General features: G+C 39.8%; 1 long non-coding RNA gene across 15 annotated transcripts in view; it reads right to left on the bottom strand.

Moving 5' to 3' along the window:
• Nucleotides 1-2,179: 2,179 nt before the first annotated feature.
• The window catches only part of LOC127913992 (uncharacterized), a 14,186-nt gene continuing 10,470 nt past the window's right edge, over nucleotides 2,180-5,895 (bottom strand). For 3 of the 15 annotated variants that reach the window (XR_008087531.1, XR_008087528.1, XR_008087530.1), the window contains exons 2-3: nucleotides 4,548-4,715; nucleotides 2,180-4,379 (exon numbers count right to left, since the gene is read on the bottom strand). This is a non-coding gene — a long non-coding RNA (uncharacterized LOC127913992). Of the gene's footprint in view, nucleotides 4,380-4,547; nucleotides 4,716-4,771; nucleotides 5,318-5,895 lie in introns of those variants that run through there. The other 12 variants (XR_008087519.1, XR_008087546.1, XR_008087559.1 and 9 more) reach the window with 11 other exon arrangements.

The following is a 5,895-nucleotide window of genomic DNA, read 5'->3' as shown; positions in this document are numbered from 1 at the left end:
TGTTTTAGATTCCGTCTCTCACAGTTGAAGTGTACTTAGGATAAAAATGACAGACCTCTACATGCTTTAGAAGTAGGAAAACCTGCAAAATCGGCAGTGTATCAAATACTTGTTCTCCCCACTGTATACCCACGACTGCGTGGCTTCCATCATCAAGTTTGCTGATGACACGACAGTAGTAGGCCTGATCACCAACAATGACAAGATGGCCTACAGGGAGGAGGTAGGCACTCCGACGGTGTGGTGCCAGGTAAACAACCTCTCCCTCAAAGTTAGCCAAACAAAGGAGCTGATTGTGGACTTCAGGAGGAACCTGACTGGACATGCCCCCATCCTCATCAACGTGGGCCGCCGTGGAGATGGTCAATAACTTCAAATTCCTTGGTGTACACATATCAGAGAAGCTGAAATAGTCTAACCACACAGACACCACAGTGAAGAAGGCACGATGAGCGACTCTTCAGCCTCAGGATGCTGAAAAATGTTGCCTTGTCACCGAGGGCCCCTCACAGTGTTCTACAGGAGTACCATCGAGAGCATACTCCTGGGCTGCATCACAGCCTGGTACGGCAACTCCACCGCTGCGGACCACAAGGCTCTTCAGAGGGTGATGCATGCAGCCAAACGCACCATTGGGTGCACACTGCCTGACCAACAAACTGACCAATAGTGTCTATCCTGAATAACCACCACTAGTCAGCTATCTGCTCCCCCCTCCCCCCAAATGGTCATGCTGCTGCTCCCCTTATGGTCATCCCACCCCCTCAACAGTCTTTACTCTGCCTCCGCCCATATGGACATTTATTTATTTATCATTGCCACAGTTGCTATTATGTACATAGTGCTATTTATATTTAAATTGTTTTGTTTTTATTACCATTTTAATTATTTTATTTCACTTAGTCCTGCATGTCGGTGCTCGAAGCTTAAAGATATTCACTGTACCCTGAAATCACACCTGCAACCCTGTACACGTGACTATGAATCACTCTGAATCTGAATCAAATCTAAGAAGTGGTGAATCTGTTCTATGTGCACTATTTCTATGCATCCCAAGGTGATGGAGTCCAGGTGAGTGTCATTAAGGCGCGTAATGCTGGTGACAGGTGTGCATCATAACAATCAGCCGACATAGAGGCTGGAGAGGGAGCACATGTGACCGTATCCTGTTGCAGCCCCTCTACGCCCACACCGTCTCTGTGAGTACAGATATTGATTCAACAAACCATAAGCGGATCGAATACTTAACTTTTGAGTACTTTAATACACATACAGTAAGTGAATTTGTCCCAATTCTCTTGCTCCCCTAAAATGGATGGAAATACACTCAAATTAAAGTTGACAGTCTGCACTTTATCCTCATAGTCATTGTATCATTATCATTATATAGTGGTCCTTCTGTAGCACAGTTGGTAGAGCATGGCGCTTGTAACGCCAGGATAGTGGGTTCGATTCCCGGGACCACCCATACGTAGAATGTATGCACACATGACTGTAAGTCGCTTTGGATAAAAGCGTCTGCTAAATGGCATATATTATATTATTATTATATATTATCATTTAAAATATAAATTGCTGGAGTACAGAGCCAAAACAAACAAACGTCACTGGCCGAATACTTTCGGAACTCACTTATTTGGGAAATGACATTCACAGAGATGCCCTCTTAACTCACTCCAACTCAGATAACATTTCTACAATACTGAAGTGTCCATGAAAATCACACTGCTTGTAATACATTTAAACAGCATTTTGCACACTGTAATACATCTTCTTGGGTGCTGACTACTTATGTGTTGAAGAGTTACAGATTCCGTGATAGAAATGAAAAGGTCACCGTGAATGCAGTTTCCTCTAAAGCGGGAACATTCCCTTTCAATGACGCCGTAAGCTGAACTTCCGCAATGTAGTTGAATAGAGCCCATACACTTTCACCTTTAGTCAGGTGATATCAATTATCTCCTCCCTCTCCCCTTTTCTCTGCATGTTGGAACTAGCGCTAAGGTACATGAAAGCTGTTATGGGCTAAAGCCTATTCACTTACAGCATCTATTATTAAATTGAGTACAAGTTCTTCATTTAAAAGTATGCATCATGTCCATCAGTGACAGTACTGGCTAAATCACCGTTGCACAGCTGGACCTGTATGCGTCAGAAACAAAAATGAGACCTCAGACAATTTAATTTCAGAAGAAGACATTTTATTATCCAAAGACAAGGCTGAGTATGCTCACGTGATAACATCCTTTTTGAGATCTAAGTTCGTTCCTCATAGACATCAAGAGAGTATGACACATTAGTGCAACTCTGATCAAAACTCTTATCAAAACAAAATGTACAGATTATTTTTTACTTCTTAAAATGGTACAAGGCCATATTCACAATGTGATATATGTACCTGTAGAATATATTCTTTATGGGTAACACATGATTAAATGGGTATACATGTATGACATTACTTAACCTTTATTTAACTAGGCAAGTCAGTTAAGAACAAACGCTTAATTACAATGACGGCCTAGGAACTGCATTTGTTCAGGGGCAGAACGACAGATTTGTACCTTGTCAGCTCGGGGATTCGATCTAGCAACCTATCAGTTACTGGCCCAACGCTCTAACTACTAGGCGACCTGCCGACCCTACATGAGTGTTGAATTTACACCTGCACTCAGGATTCTTCTCCTAACTTTTTGCTGATTATCTCGTGTTAGTCTTAGGCTAATGATATGTTTCTGTAAAAGTTATAAAGAAACGATGACTATACAGACCATTCACCAAAATACTGTTTGATATACACTGAGTGTACAAAACATTAGGAACACCTGCTCTTTCCATGACTGACCAGGTGAAAGCTATGATCCCTTATTGATGTCACTTGATATATCCATTTCAATCAGTGTTGATGAAGGGGAGGAGGCAGATTAAAGAAGGATTTTTAAGCCTTGAGACAATTGAGACATGGATTGTGTATGTGTGCCATTCAGAGGGTGAATGGGCAAGACAAAAGATTTAAGTGCCCTTGAACGGGGTATGGTATTAGGTGTCAGGCACACCGGTTTGAGTGTGTCAAGAACTGCTATGCTGCTGGGTTTTTCATACTCAACAGTTTCCCGTGTTAGTATCAAGAATGGTCCACCACCCAAAGGACATCTAGCCAACTTGACCCAAACGTGGGAAGCATTGGAGTCAACATGGGCCAGCATTCCTGTAGACCGCTTTCGACAACTTGTGAGTCCATGCCTCGTTATTGTTATTTTATTGTGTTACTTTTTACTTTAGTTTACTTGGTAAATATCTTCTGAACACTTCTTGAACTGCGCTGTTGGTTAAAGGCTTGTAAGTAAGCATTTCACAGTAAGGTCTACACTTGTATTCGGCACGTGACAAATAAAGTTTGATTTGATATTGTATATCAGTGCAATTGAATTTTTCATACTTAAGAGACAAACATGAACCACAAAATGTGTGACACCAAGCAAGAGGCTTTCAGAGAGCTGGATATGGAGCCCAGGGGTGTATTAATTATGCAGATCATTTTTTTGGGGGGGGGGGGTCATTGTAGTCACTCTAAGGAGTGACTACAATCCACACTTTGGTTTTGGTAGAAAAGTCACTACCAAGAAGCGCTTATGTGAGCATTTTCAAACTAAAACATTATTTTGATCAGCAAAAAGTGTCTGAAGTTTCACATCACAACGATGTGACTGTTTTGGAATAAAATGGTCAGTGTACTAAACATTAATAGACTGACCAGGTGAATCCAGATGAAAGCTATGATCCCTTATTGATGTCACTTGTTAAACCCCGACTGCTGCTCGTTATCCTGTGCATTCCATCCCGTCACAACTGATTCTTCAGGTTGAGGTGCAGAATCTGTCCAGGAGAGATTAAGATCAGTCCATAGACTGCTTAGGGTATCTGAGGTCCTAATTTCGCTGAACAATCCTATTACGTTGCAACTGTCAAAAGGCCCAGTAAAGGTGGTGCCACACAGTCATGAGTGAAAATAGTCTGCGGTTGAAAGGTTGAAGCACTCGAAGCGTTTAAAGGTTATACATGTAACATTTCTACTTGCAAATCAGACATGTAACATTTCTACCTGCAAATCAGACATGTAACATTTCTACCTGCAAATCAGACATGTAACATTTCTACCTGCAAATCAGACATGTAACATTTCTACCTGCAAATCAGACATGTAACATTTCTACTTGCAAATCAGACATGTAACATTTCTACTTGCAAATCAGACATGTAACATTTCTACTTGCAAATCAGACATGTAACATTTCTACCTGCAAATCAGACATGTAACATTTCTACCTGCAAATCAGACATGTAACATTTCTACCTGCAAATCAGACATGTAACATTTCTACCTGCAAATCAGACATGTAACATTTCTACTTGCAAATCAGACATGTAACATTTCTACTTGCAAATCAGACATGTAACATTTCTACTTGCAAATCAGACATGTAACATTTCTACCTGCAAATCAGACATGTAACATTTCTACTTGCAAATCAGACATGTAACATTTCTACTTGCAAATCAGACATGTAACATTTCTACTTGCAAATCAGACATGTAACATTTCTACCTGCAAATCAGACATGTAACATTTCTACCTGCAAATCAGACATGTAACATTTCTACCTGCAAATCAGACATGTAACATTTCTACCTGCAAATCAGACATGTAACATTTCTACCTGCAAATCAGACATGTAACATTTCTACTTGCAAATCAGACATGTAACATTTCTACTTGCAAATCAGACATGTAACATTTCTACTTGCAAATCAGACATGTAACATTTCTACTTGCAAATCAGACATGTAACATTTCTACTTGCAAATCAGACATGTAACATTTCTACTTGCAAATCAGACATGTAACATTTCTACCTGCAAATCAGACATGTAACATTTCTACCTGCAAATCAGACATGTAACATTTCTACATCAATTACATATCAGTAGTAATTAAGGAAAACAAATCTACCAGAGGGGAAACTGGGAGGTCCGGCTAGCTGTTGTGTGTAGGCTACATCTGTTTATGATTAGTTTGCATTCGCGAGCTTGACAAACATCAGTAAAACATTCACTTTTACAACTCTTCGTCAAGTCCTTGCGGCAGTTTAAATATTTGTTTTGTTGCATCCTGTGTGTGGTCTGCTTATTCTTCAACCATTGATATGTTCTAGGCTATTTTGAGCGCAGGTACTGCTGGAATGTCTACCGATGGCATGTCCATCCTTTTGTGAGAAATTGCACTGGTCACTCAAAACATTTATTAAGTATAAATAGCCCACACTTTAGATGAGGCCATGCAAAATACTTAACTAATGATTAGTAAATGGTTGATAAGGACCCATATTAAACATGTGAATGGCATATTGATGAATAAATTATGAATAAATGATGTACTAATTATAAATGCGTTATACCACAGCATTATTGAATACTCATTTCTGATTGTCTAGAAGGGCATTCTAAAAATCGACATTAAAACCAGATAACGGAGAGTTGGAAAAGTTATTGGGACATTTTGCAATCATGACGCAATATGCGCCTATGCATGCAGACCGTACTTGCAACAAAGTTACAGAAACCTAAACCAACAACTACCCAAACTGAAATTGGATGCATTGTAAATGCAGGTCTAACGGAGAAGAACTTAGCCAGCTAGACAGCATTGATTGGTCAGGCTTCATCTATTATTATAGGCCTATGTGTGAAACTAGTTTTGATATAGATCAGGTGTAGTTTCGATTGGCCATTCTCAGATGGCAATAAACTGTTGTGTTGGATGAAAAATGACATGCCCTCCCTCCTAAAACTGCTTTATCAAGATTCTAACAAAGACTATATATAATTGAATAGTTGAAT

Source organism: Oncorhynchus keta, chromosome 3, assembly GCF_023373465.1.
Source record: "Oncorhynchus keta strain PuntledgeMale-10-30-2019 chromosome 3, Oket_V2, whole genome shotgun sequence".
NCBI lineage: Eukaryota > Metazoa > Chordata > Actinopteri > Salmoniformes > Salmonidae > Oncorhynchus > Oncorhynchus keta.
The sequence above is the reverse complement of the archived record's forward strand: the minus strand, read 5'-3'. Positions and strand labels throughout refer to the sequence as shown.